Here is a 14,544-nt window from a genome sequence, read left to right on the forward strand (position 1 = left end):
AAAGGCCTGCAGTGACAGGACGAGGGGCAATGGCTTCAAGCTGGAGGGGAACAGATTTAGATTGGAGATTAGGAGAGGGTTCTTTACTGTGAGGGTGGTGGAGCACTGGAACAGGTTGCCCAGGGAGGTGGTTGAGGCCCCTTCCCTGGAGATATTCAAGGTGAGGCTCGACGAGGCCCTGAGCAACCTGGTCTAGTTGGGGGTGTCCCTGCTGACTGCGGGGAGGTCGGACTAGATGACCTTTGGAGGTCCCTTCTGGCCTGGGCAATTCTATGATTCTATGATTCTATGAAAGTTAAGATGTGGGTGATGCGGAGATGGCGACTGTTAATGACTGGAGCTTTCAACAGAAGTTTTCATCCAAAGGTACCTCCAGCTCCTCCTCCCATTTACTTGCAAGCTACACTGAAATTATTTCTCAGGTTATTCATTCACACTATAGCAGCAAGTGTGTGGAGTCGCACACCAAAACTATGAAGGAGTTTAGGAGGAAATGAAAGAGGAGTGTATCTCAGAGGCTTATGTGGAAAGTACACTCGTTACTCATAATAATTCTAGTCACAACTGGAAGTGGATGAGCAAGTCACAATTTGTTCAGCAAATTTATCACTTTTCTCAAGAATTGTCTGCGAACAGACTGTGACTTTTATTAATTTGTCTCCAGTTGGCAAGGGTACACCAAATATTTTATGTGAATGAATCCTGGCCAATGGATTGCTCACAGACTTATGTCTGGTCTAATTGCTTCAATATTCCCACTTTGACATTCAAGCTGAGGAGGCTTAGATCAAGCCCTAGTTACAACAGATACAGTTTCATTCCATAAGTAATGAGAAGTTTACCTTTTAGACTGAAGATAGCCATAGAAATCTTCCCCTCATTTAAAACAAAGCATAGCAAATCGGAAACAGATCTCTGGCACTGGCAGAAAGGCAAGGAGGAAATAGAGAAAATATTGATTAATGAGATTTATTTGTGCTGCGGATGGCGATCAAAGGGGAATGAATGTAGTGCGTAGCACTCACCATTGCTTTTAAAAACCAAGACTTCTTTGATGTGCAGCACAGTATCCGGCCATTACAGGAATTAAAAGAAAAAGAGAACATTCTTAATAAAGGTTTAAACTGAACAGCTTTGAGGCACCAAGCATATAGTACTAAGAGTCTGGCTTTTTAAATGACCAGCTGGTGCTGGCAGCTATTATTTGGTTTAGTAAACAAAGCCTCTAATAGTTATAACTTACATTTGGCTATTATTTGGTTTAGTAAACAAAGCCTCTTGATACAAGCAGTAGTATAGTTTCCATACAGAGCAGCCTGTATATTTCCAGAGTCGATAAAATTTAAGCTGAAAGAGAAGGACCGCCAAACAAAGGAGATGCTCCCTGAAGGGCAGAGAAGCTACACCACACTCAGCAAAGAAGCAGAAGTGTCACACTGCTACGTGTACGGCACGGATTTACAGCTCTGCACCCTCCCCTCCCAATTCCTCCTTGCACATCTCTCCCGGCCTTTCCTATCCCTCTTCGGGTCTGACCGGAGGCTGAGCTCGCCCATGGAGTGGGAGGAAGTGGCTCTTAGCACCAAAACTAGCTCTAGTCCCCACTGGTGTCACCTAACCCATCCCATTGCAGGTCCCAGAAGGTTCCACTCCTCCTTTTTTTTCCGCTCTTTGTGACTCTGTGAAAGTTATCTCCCCAGGCAGGGCGAACTCAAGGCTTCTTACCCGCCCAGACAGAATTGAGTTTTGCCAAGGCCACTCCTGCCATGGGACAGGGCAACAAGCCAAAGGGATGTCTCCAGAGGGTCCGGCTGGCAGCAGCTTTTGCCACCTGGGAGGGCAGGAGAAGGCAGCAGCTTTGGCAAGGAGGTCCCACTTGCACTTGCAGCCTCCCCCTGGAATTGGGGTGCCCTGACAACCTGCTGCCTCACCAACAGCTGGAGCTGATCCCACTCGAAGCCCCTGTCCATAAGCTGATCATCCTCTCGCCATAAAAGACCACACTCATATAGGCATTTATCGTGGCAGTGGTGTCCCCCACCATGCTCCATAAAAGTTATGACACTTACTCAGTTACATAAAATGCATATAATAGCTTTGGAAGACGCTATGGATCGATGGACCTGCTTTTCTTTGAAAGCTGCCATCCAAGCAACCGGACAAGATGCAGAAGACTGATACATATTTTACAGCCTTCTGAAAAACGCTTTTTGAAGAATGTGAAAGGTTTAAGGAAATTGAGTTTTAAAAACTCCATATAAGAACAGCTTTGCATCTCAAAAAGACCTTTCTAAAAACCAGGAGCTTTGTATCTAAAGTGAATCCTGTCATAAGGTAAGAGTTTAAGATTGACAGTCATTTTGCCACCTTAAAAATTACTTGATACCACTTTAAGTTTTGTCTCCTCTACTGTTAATCACAAATAATTCTTTGCTTACAGGAGAAGAAGCTCCTCTTATGCTACATCTCTATTTATGCAAAACACCAAATCACATGTTGGAAAAAAAAAAACCCTGAGAGTTTTGAAGAGGATCCATCTTGCTTGTCTAAGAGCATCACATCTTTGCCACTTTTAATTCTTTTATCAGCAAAAAAAAAAAGGATTTTTTTTTTTTTAAAAGCAAGCAAATGATAAAACTCTTGTAAACCAAACCCACTTTTACATTTTTCTTTCCAAATATGATTTCACAGCTCTTAAGAGATTGATTGGGTCATCATTGGCACTATGGCAGTTCACTATGTTAGGACTAGCGTTTGCCATGGAGACTATGAAGATCATAAGCGAAAGGGAACTAATAATGAAGTAAATAAAATGCATTACAAACACATTGCACTGCATGGTAGAATGTAGAGAGAGAGCATCCAAAGGCTACAGAAGCAGTTCACTGACTACAAAAAAAGCTATTAAATTCCCAATTTCACCTGAAATAATATCTTGAAAATATTAAACAGGGCTGAAAAAATCTTTTTTAGTTCAGGATTTGAATCAAAATTGCTTCTCTGAAAAAAACTTCTCATGGTAAAACTGTAGAAAACACTTAAAATATCTTACTGAAAAAGAGAGAAGCAGAGTAGGGAGAGGAGGGAGAGAGATCGAGAAATCTGTTTTGTGTCAAATTAAACATTCCCTACAGTTGAATAAGAAACCTTTTCTTTTAGGACCAAGAAAAACAAAGCAAATAAAGAGTTACATTCAAAGTTCTCATGTTTGCTTCCCTTTCACACAAGAATAGAGGAGCTATGGGCCATGTCCAGGATACTGGAGAATGAGGTTCACTTCTCTGTTTTCCTGATTAGGTCTGAACGCTGTCTTCTCACATTCTCATCTAAACCATAAGGTATCACTGCATGGACATTTTAGTTTGTCCCAAGAAGGTTGTTTTGGTTTGCTTACATAATTGAATATCCATAAATTGAATATGTTTGTCTCCCTACCACAGGTAAGGAAGTTCTGTCATTGAGTTATCAGTGAATATTTAATATTGAAGTGGAATATCTCTGTCAGGATGACCCACCACATAAAACTCTGTGATACAGCATTAAGGTCAGAAACCTCATGGGTAAAAGGTAGAACTGACATGAGTTGTCCCTACACTGTCTAGTTCTGTCTCCAGGTTAAGGTAAGAGAGTAACTATTGCCATCCAAGGCTTACTACTTTGCCAAGATTAATTTCAAAGATTCATAAAAGGTGCAGGTTAATTTTTCTTTATGTTTTAACTGTTTCTTGTCGTATCCCTCAGCTGGAGTATTAATTAACACAGCTCTAAGAGCAACAGAAAACTGACTCTGCCATGAACGACCCTAACATAAGTTCATTAATCACTTCAGAGAAGTTAGCACTAGTTTGTCATGGAGCCATCAGAGTCAGGTAGTGACCCACAGCACTATACAGGGAGATTGTTTTTTTTCTCATGATGTGGTGGTGCGTGCATGACAAAGGTACCCTGAGCCCCCACAGCACTCATAGAATCATAGAATCATAGAAGTGTCCAGGCCAGAAGGGACCTCCAAAGGTCATCTAGTCCGACCTCCCCGCAGTCAGCAGGGACACCCCCAACTAGACCAGGTTGCCCAGGGCCTTGTCAAGCCTCTCCTTGAATATCTCCAGGGAAGGGGCCTCAACCACCTCCCTGGGCAACCTGTTCCAGTGCTCCACCTCACTCACAGTGAAGTACTCCCTCCTAATCTCCAATCTAAATCTGTTCCCCTCCAGCTTGAAGCCATTGCCCCTCGTCCTGTCACTGCAGGCCTTTCTAAACAGGCTCTCCCCAGCCTTCCTGTAGGCCCCCCTCAGGTACTGGAAGGCTGCTATTAGGTCTCCCCGGAGCCTGACTTTATTTCCTTTCTTGGAAAAGCATCACCATTTTGCAGCATGCCACTCATGCAGGGCTGAGGGAGAAAATGCTGCTCCCTTAGATATGACTATTATAACACTTGAGATCCCTCAGCAGCCTGGGCAAGGAGAAAAGGTCCCAGATCGTGTCACTGTTTTCAAGAGAGCCTGGGGATGCAATAGAAAATTACACACACATTAGCTGAAGTTGATTTTGAAACAAAGCAAGTGATTTGAACAGCTTGATTAATGACAACCAACCAGGCTTCAGGAAAAGGAGTTCATGTCTTGCTAACTGGCTGGAGTTCTCACAGGGGATGTCGGCCAGGGTACACGTACCGGGGTGGCCGGGGGGAGGTTAGCATCCAGAGCATTTCCTGAGATACTCAGAAATCATTTAACAAACTTCACGGGAGATTAATGCTTCAGATGCAACAAACATCTTGAACTGTGGGGATGTGAGAAAGAAGTTGTGTCTCCATCAACTGAAAACTGGCTAGGAAACAGAGAAGAGAATCGCTGTGGGGCAGATTATTGCTGGCTGAAGTTACTTGAGGCAGAGTAGCTGGTTGCAGTGGGGTTGCCATTTCATTAGTCTTACTGGAACTCCTTTCAAAGCAGCTGATAGCCATTACTGCCAGACAGACGTGTGGAAAAGGTCGATGTGTTGATCCTTGATTATTTTAGTCCAGGAACGCTCTATTATTCCTAAAATATCTGTGGCATATTCCTCCCTCCCTGGACAAAATCAATGAGAAAACAACTTAAGTGCAAGACATAAGGGGGTACTACAGAAAAGACAAAACCACAAGTCTGCAGCTGTGGGAAGAAAAGACAGGCAAAAGAAGTAACAGCCTAACTGGCCCGCTCAAAATTTTCATTCAGAGAATGAGTGCTAGCTTGAAATAGTTGGAGGAAGTGGGACTGACTTCACTTTGGTATGATGGGCTACCTTTGCAACAGAAGGGTATTGTAGAATAGAAGGGTATGTGCTGCTCCTCACAAGCACGTGGTTTTACATTTGCCAACTGTAAACTTCAGTCTGCTGTCCCAGGTATTCTTGCCATCTGCTCCTGGACTGAGTCTTGGAGGTTGATGGAGACTCCCTAACCCTGCAGAATCCCCAAATGATGTGTGGAGAGGTGGAAACCTGCTTGGTTTGAGCCCTCCTTGGCAGCAAATTAGCTGCTCCCCACAGACCAGGACAGCTGAGCCCTGGCATGTTATCCCCAGGCAACAGCTACCACCCAGTTGGGCTGAGGGCAGAGGTCAGAAACAGCTTTACATTACTTCCTTGGTCACTGTCTCTCAGCTACGTTTCCTGTGATTACTGAGTAAAAACGTATTTTTAACTACTAAATGAGGGCCCCATAGCATGCATTTCCTCCAGGTCAGTTCTTTGCTGTTACTTTATCTTCCCTCCACTTAACAATGAAATCACAAATTACATATTTTGGCTTGCTGATGGAAACCTGATTCAACAGGCACACACAAATATTTCTTCTCTCTGTTTCTGCTAGTTCATCTTACTTCAGGCCTCATTAGGTAGGATTTCTTCTTTTATTTCAGAACCTCAGCCCAGTTTTCACAGTCCACCAGCTACTCTCGCCTTTCTAGCCTCAACCAATTTCTTGCTTATTAGGATCTGTCTTTTACATCTTTTTGTACAATTTCATCACCTGAATAATCTGACAATTTTAAAATTCACCTCTGTCATTCAGAGAGGTCAAACTTGATCACCTAGTGTAACCTGTTGTCACATTAGAAATAGGATGACTTGAGTGAATCTAACACAACCACTTTCTCTGTAATATTTGTAAATTTTCAAGACATCAAAGACCACCACTACTTCATTCACCAGATTTGTTGGGCTTCAAATCAGCCCCTCCTGAAATGAAAAAAGTATCAACATGACCATTACAACTACGAAAGCCAAATTAAAAATACACACTGTAGTTTCTTTGAAGCACTATGAAGTTTTAGTTTGCTGGTGTAGCTGCATGATATAAGAAGCAGCCTGCACACCCCTCGTAATGTGTTACTGTCAGAAAAAAAGTCAAGTTGCAAAAGAGCTGCACCACAGAAATAAATAAGAGGTTCACATTACTCCAGTGATCACTGCATGATAAACAGAATTTTTCAGTTTACCAGACACATTTGGTCGGTCTCATAAATAGATCAATGAAATAATAAACAAGTGGCTTTTCTATTCCTAATATGCTTTAAAAAAACCCACCCTTTCTTGCTGAATAAATGATGCTAATGGTATCCCTCTTTTGATGTCCCATATCCACTACTTTTGTATTTAGCTTTCCACATTTCTTATTGTACAGAAAAAATTATCATCTTACCCAGCACAAGAGTTGTAATTTTGTTTAAATTCCAGAAAAAGACAGCAGCCCTTCCACAACTTCTCACATTTCTAAAACTGTTTGTCTTAACTCAGTAGCAGTCACCCTTGAAAAGGCTCATTTTGCTGTATAAGATGTACGAAAGTGTTTTAGGAAAGGTCTACAGGCATTTAGGGCTTGATTAAACTGTTTGTCTTAACTCAGTAGTAGTCACCCTTGAAAAGGCTCATTTTGCTGTATAAGATGTACGAAAGTGTTTTAGGAAAGGTCTACAGGCATTTAGGGCTTGATTCACAATTGGTTGAAACTGAGTGGCTGAGTTCATCATACATACGTTCAATATTTTACACATAACAGTGTTAACTGCAAAAAAAAAAAAGAACAAACTGATCTATCGGAGCTCAGTGGAGATATTTCACTGACACACTTTTGAACTACAAAACTAGTTTGTTTAAATGTCACTGTTTCTAAGCATTTTTCAACTTTTTTATCTCAAAGTTACCTTTCATCACAAAGTTTTCTTATTCTAGTAATTGTACTTTTTTTTCATTTTGGATGTATAGCTTTATATTTGTTCAAGTTGCCAAATTGATTAGTAATTAAATTAATTACTAGTAATAACAATAACAAATAGCCAGTCTAAATATGAAGTGAGAAAAGCAACAATTTGTTTACCAATTACAAGACTGTGCGTCTCCTGGCTGACAAGACCAGTGCAGCAGACGTTCTACAAGGGTAGCCAATTTTCATTGCCAAATCTGGAAAACAAGACGATGAAAAATATTAACTTTTTTTTTTTAATAATATAAAGTTACAGCAACTTCAAACGGCAATAGAAGATTCTGTTTCAGTTCATTTTGAGAGTGAACACTAAGTTCTTTCTCATTTTGTTCAAATCACTCTTCTTCATTTGTACTACAGAGAAATGCAGACGAAAATCTCAGATTCAAATAAGTGCAAACTTAAGCCAGAAATCTGATCCAAGCTTTGCAAGAGATCTCTCTGTCATTCAGGGAGAGTCCTAATCTTAAATTCTGATACTCCTCAGTTGAGTGGTATTTGCCACAACTACTCAGGAGGTGGAAACTAGGGATATGGGTTCATGTCTTCTGGCATCTCCATCACTTGCCTCTTTTGGGGGCTCACAGCTACCCAGTTTGACCCCAAAGGAGGAGTGCCAGCCAAAAAACTGTTTGGGCAGAAGTGGTGTGGGGGGAAGCAGTGATACAATTGATCCTGTGAGCAACCTACGGCTACAATTTAAAGATACCTACCTTGGCATAAAACCTTGAGGGAAGGTGACAGCCCAAGCAGTATTTACCCACTTCAGCTGTTCAGAAAAATACAATTCAGTGAGCAAATTAAGCCCAACATGAATACACTGAGACGAGTTTGCTTTTATAAGTGTTTCACTCTATGACAAAAGACAAAACAATTTGCATCTTAATTTTCATTTGGGACTGAGCCAGTTTGCAAATGAGAATTGAAGGCACGCATACTTTCCTTTATTGTTTTCCCCTTCTCTCCACCTCCCTACCCTTCCTCTGTCCTCCCTCTCCTCCCCCCAATCATAACAGTTTTCATGTGCTTTCAGGCTCTCCTTTTGTTCTGTTACAATAAAGTCCCCAAACAATTGCCAGGTCAAATGTGTTCCGTCTTTCCTCTATTAGTGTAACAGCTGGTGCTTGCCTTTTAAAATTCCTTTACTGTCAGCTAATGCAAGCCTTCCCTTTTGAAGAATTTCTAATATGACTTTCCGTTCCAGGCCTTTACTGTTCTGTTGACCTTACTTTAAAGACTAGATGGGTCCACACGAAAGACGGATATTCAAATGTCCTCATATGATGCTGAGATCTGGAAACAAGCATCATTAGATTCATTCGCCTGAAGAGTGAGAGGAAAACATGAACTTGAGCAAGAAAACAGATGCCTGCTATTTCTTGCAGAAGTTTAGATCCTGACTCACACCTCACTTTTCCAGCAGAAACTCCATATTGCTCAAAAAAAACCCTACCAAACAACCCAACAACATTCTACTGTGATGGATTTCTTCAGTATGTTCCAGACCCAGCAAACTACTTGAACAACCTTTCAGCTGCCTCTTGGAAGACGGAGCCATTGCATCTGCTCAGAAGCGGCACTATTGTAGATGTTTTCCAAACAGCTTACAATTTGCTGGAAGGACTGATTGTTCAACACAGGTTGTGCTTTCTAATGGGATGTCCAAGAGGGAACACAAAATAAAGGCAAACAAGCACTGAAAACTAATAAATCTATCAAAATGGGACAAACAAGCTGTAAATAACTGATAAAAGCGTCCTTGACATTTAAGAGGGATATGGGCTTCAGGAGAGCCTACAAAATAGTAAAGAGCATGTCTTCAATGATAACTTCATTTTAACATTAGAACAGAAGTTTCTTGCCACTCTGATAAAATCATGGAGCAAATTTAAGCTGAACAGGTGCCAAGCAAGCTGTGAGCAAGTTTTCTTACTGTCCTTGTGGGAGGCAGAGCACAACACCCGCAGTGCAGCAGGACAGAGAGCAAGTGAAGACTTCAAACATCCTAATTCTAGGCCTTCGGACTTCTATCTGCAACATAATTTAGACGACCCAAACCCTAAGTTAGAACTTTCCTGGGGTCTATCCTGTTGTGGGCTACAGTGCTTCTAGGGGTCAGTCACATACTAAATAGCATTGTCTACACCTGTTATACTCCTCTCTCACCTTCCTAAGGCCATGGATTTAAAAGGCTTTTTAGAGATTCTCCATAGACTGTCTTTGTCATGTCCAGGACTAGACTTTTGGTAGCTACTTCACATCATTTCAGTCTTTTTAGATAACATAAAGGGACAAAATACCTTTTAGTTGGTCTTTATGAGCTGCTTCAGAGTATATTCAGATGGGATAAAGACCATTATTGACCATTATTGACCATGAGTTAACCCAAAACCGGGATAAAGACCATTATTGACCATGAGTTAACCCAAAACCCACTGAGACACATGGAGCAGCAGAATTCACTGACTTTGGTGAGCTTTGGGTCAGGCGCCACACAACCTTTTAATGATATTTTCTATTTCAAAGTATTACAGTTATTTCAGCAGATGCCCAGCATCTGGGGGCTTGATGGGGTGCTAATCCTATTACAAGGTGATGATTGGAAGCCTATAGCCTATACTTCCAGATGGTTTTTAGGATTCAGAGACCACATATGCTCAAAGAGGGGAGAAGGAATGTTTGGAAAGCTGTCTGGGTGTGAGAGTTTCATAAGGTATTTGCAGAGTTTTGAGAGTTTCCGGATAGCTAGGGACCACAAACCGTACATACATTAAACAGTAGAAATTCACAGCACTCTTGAAAGTTTGGAAGACTTTACCCAGCAATATGCAGACCTGTTAATATTCCCACTGGAATGTGTCAGACATCCCAGCAACTCTTGGCATGGTACGCTTGGCAATCAGCCACTCAGCCGCCTTTGCCTCTAGGAAAGTATGGAGGCCTTGTACTCATTTTCCCAGTCTTTCATCAGAGTGGAAGGTTCAGGTGGCTTCACTTGTTCCATGCTGGCACTGTAGACATGGTGATCCATGGGGGCCACAGTAAGAATCTCAATAATTTCCTGGTCCTGATTAACTAGAATGTGTTGATTATAATCCACACTGGCTTCCAAAGATTGCACAACTTCATACCTCAAAGTTCCCACAAAATATTCCTAAGGAAAGAAAGGAACAACTGTTGATAAACATTCCTGCATGTTATTAGAATCATAGAATTGTTTTGGTTGGAAGAGACCTTTAAGATCATCAAGTCCAACCGTTAACCTAGCACTGCCACTGTGGAATCTCACAAAATTTGATAACTGACTAAGTTCTGGCTGCTGAAATTGGTGCAGGAATCTTAGTTTCACTTACAGTAAGTGCTATGCCCCAGGAGTAAGGGAAAGATGTGAACTGGAGGACCAAAATATATTCACTGTTAGCAAACCAGAATGCAAACATTTAAAACAGTGGCTATTAGTAGCATAGATTACAGAAAGAAGTTTGTTTGCTCACACGTACTCAATCTTTTATAATGTTCAAACATACAAGCTAGCAAAGACAAAGTAAAACAAATACAATATTTGAGCAAGTTATCAGTAGTGTTACTCTATATCTATCAGTCTCACACCTCTTTTGACTTACCTGTATCAACAACGTTTCATAATTAGGTGGTCAGTCAATACGGCCTTCCACCATACATGTCCTTTACTGAAGGGGAAACATTATTGCAATTATTTCATTGCAGTATCAGATTGGGCAGGAAAAATAACTACACTGGGAACACTGAAAAAGATAGCCTGGAAACCATTTTCAATAAAGCATCAATAACTCAGCAGGGTTCAAAGTTATTAGGATTAGATGTAAAGGCTTTGAAACTGGGAATATGGAAGTAAGAGATACTCGTTTAAATGAGATTAATTTTCCACCATACATGTCCTTTACCGAAGGGGAAGCATTATTGCAATTATTTCATTGCAGTATCAGATATTACATATCAGCTCTACTGGATGAACTGATACCAGTTTCTAAGAATATCTCTGTAATCATTCTCCAGTCCACATTTTTTGTTACCAAGTTGCAGAAAGAATATATTTGTTCTTGAATAATCAAAAGCAAAAAAGTTTCAAAAAAGAAGCTCAAAATAGTATTTGAGTATTGTCTCCTGCACTGCTTTTAGAGATGTCGCAATATATATCAGTTGGTAGAAATACCAGAAAAGGTATTTCTGGGAAGGGTGTTTAGTGTGTTACGGAATAGTCATACCCAGAATCACCAAAACTACATTAGAGAACTCTTGGACAATATTAACTTATACGTTGTATAGGAGCTGATATGGAAATGTCCATATCCCCAAGAGATGGGAATAATGAATTAGTGGTAGGTAGAATCACAGAATCATAGAATTGTCTAGGTTGGAAGGGACCTTTAAGATCATCTAGTCCAACCATCAACGTAACTGATAAAAAAAACCCTTCACTAAACTATGCCTCTAAGCACCATGTCAACCCGTCTTTTGAACACCTCCAGGGATGGTGCCTCAACCTCTTCCCTGGGCAGCCCATTCCAATGCTTAAACTGATAAAAAAAACCCATCACTAAACTATGCCTCTAAGCACCACGTCAACCCGTCTTTTAAATACCTCCAGGGATGGTGCCTCAACCTCTTCCCTGGGCAGCCCATTCCAATGCTTAATAACCATTTCCTCTTGTCCTATCACCTGTGACTTGGGAGAAGAGACCGACCCCAGCCTCTCTGCAACCTCCTTTCAGGTAGTTTTAGAGAGTGATAAGGTCTCCCCTCAGCCTCCTTTTCTCTAGGTTGAACAACCCCAGCTCCCTCAACTTCTTCTCCTCATAACACTTATTCTCCAGACCCCTCACCAGCTTCGTTGCCCCTTTGAGCCTGCTAGTCAACAGTCTTAAAAAATATCTACCTGCTCAGAGTTCAGTTATTTTAATTGCTCTGTGTGTCGCGGTTATCACACTGATGCTTGCTTCATCTGGTGAGACCTCAGTTTTGTAAGTCTCAGCCTTGAAACTAAATCCATTTGTTCAGACCTCTGAGTCTTTACAGAGTATATTTAACTTCAAGAGACACTATGGAGTTATAGAGATATCTGTGCTACTGGTCTCATTGCAGAATCTGTCCTAGAGGGAACAGATGGAAAGGAATGGCATACTTTATACTGTTGCATTGTGCCAAGAATCCCACTTTTTATAAAACTTAAAAATGTGTAGTCTATAAACCATCTCTTCATTACTGATGCATCGTAAAACATCTTGAGTTCCATTTTTTGACAATAGAAGTTTTTTCAAGTTTCCATTACTGCTCACTACTTACCAATTGTTTCAAGACTGTTTGGGGCATGGATTTTTCTGTCATGCCAAGTCTCCAAACACCCTTTAGATTCTTGAATATTTTAAGTATCAAAATACCTGTTAAAAGCAGTTTCTCTTTTAGTTTCCATAGAAATTAATGGAAAGTCTCCTGGCAGCTTCAGTAGGAGTGAGATCAGACTTCTCCGATGCATGAGATACTGTCAACTTAGGTAATGTGGGCACCATATCTAATTAGACTTCTAGAGCACTAAAAAGGGCCAGACTTTTCTTCACAGAACTTGACTACTGATTTTAACAGCAACAGGTCTGGCTGAATGAGGACTGTACATGATCCTTCAATATGCTGAAAAGGAAACTAAGTTTGGTCCTTTTCATTTCCATCTCACCCCATCTACTGAGGTTGAAATCTCCCTAGATGTATATAGTTAAGAGGATGAAAGTTACGGTCGTGAAAGAGGACTTGCACTCAGCTTTTGGTTATACCACCACAGCTGACTGCTGTTCCTCTGACCAGTTTTAATGGTGTCAGGATGGGACTGGAAGTGCCAGTGATGTTTGCAACAAGTTTGTTGTAACTAATGAAAAAAGCCTGCTGAATGCAAGTCTGACAGGAAAACAGATGGATGAAGCAATCTAAGTGCTATACTTCTCTCACCAGAGTGGTCTGAATCTCTCTGAATTTTTAGTAGTAAGTTGTCATCTGTTCTTTGCTGGAGGTATGCTCTAGCATTATGAGGCAGTGATGGGGTATTGGTATTTAACTGCACCACGGCAAAGTAGGCTAAATGCTTGATTCTCTCAGTGTGTAGTGGTGGTAACTAGGGGAAAAGCATGATGTTAGACCCTCTGTCTTCCAGACTCAAACTGCCATGGTAGCCAGCATACAGTTACAGAGGATTACACTGATCCTTTAGGCAAAGCAACAACTTTAATTGCAGGAAAACTGTATCTGCCTTCCTCAAGCAGCCTTGTCCTAATGGGAAAGGAATGGCATTGTCTGAACATTCATGGCCAGGACAAATACGCTAGGGAAAAAATCTGCCCTGTTTTTAAGGTGTAAGCACGTAGCTGCAGGCAAGTTTATAAAGTCTATGTATAGTGTGTGGACAGATGGATGGATGTATTTTTCATGGTAAATCATACCTCTGGGGCATTCCTATCGAGCATAGTAGGGCTCTGTACCTTCCGTCTTTTCAAACTTTTAACTATTACAAAAGCAAAACCATGCAAGTACCCGCTTACATTCCTTTTTGCCAGATAGTAAGAAAAATTCCTATTTTGAAAGCATTTAGGTATAGCAGAAGGTACGTTCCTTTTAAAGGATCTTTCTAAATTTTGGGCGTATGGTAAGCAAACACTTTTCTAGTAACTGTCATTTTTCAACCATGTTCTTGATATAAGAAAACACCACCTCTCAACCTAGCTTTATCTGTAATTACAATGAGAGCTTACCATACCTATTTACAGCATTGGATAATAAAGTGCTGTTCATACAATTTGCAGTATTTGTTAACACACATACATTTTATCTCCATGTACATAGAGCTTAAGAACTCTAGGAGATTTGCCAGTTACGGTACAGGATTATAGTCCTGGGAAAATCTCTAATCTTTGACAGTATAGGTTATGTTCTTGTAAACATCTGACCAAACAAAGCCTTTATTATACTTGTAAAGTCTCTGAAGCAATGATGTTCTGTAAACAGCTTATCCCTGAGATGTTCTCAGACAGAACTATTTCATAATTAAACAGTTGGTCTGAATCTTTCTCAATAGACCAATAATTTCAGATAGCTTCGCAAATACAAGTTTTTCAAAAGTTAATTTCCCATGAGTACCTAAAATTAATTTGCATATACATCTGGAAAACAAAATCCAATTACTGCATGGAAGTCACAGGAAGTATCGAGGGCTGTAACAGAGTCTTGCAAGCAGTGATTGAATTTACAATGTATTTTCCAGAACCGTGTGTTTTTGC

This window comes from Calidris pugnax, unplaced genomic scaffold (genome assembly GCF_001431845.1).
Source record: "Calidris pugnax isolate Ruff unplaced genomic scaffold, ASM143184v1 scaffold1, whole genome shotgun sequence".
Taxonomy (NCBI): domain Eukaryota; kingdom Metazoa; phylum Chordata; class Aves; order Charadriiformes; family Scolopacidae; genus Calidris; species Calidris pugnax.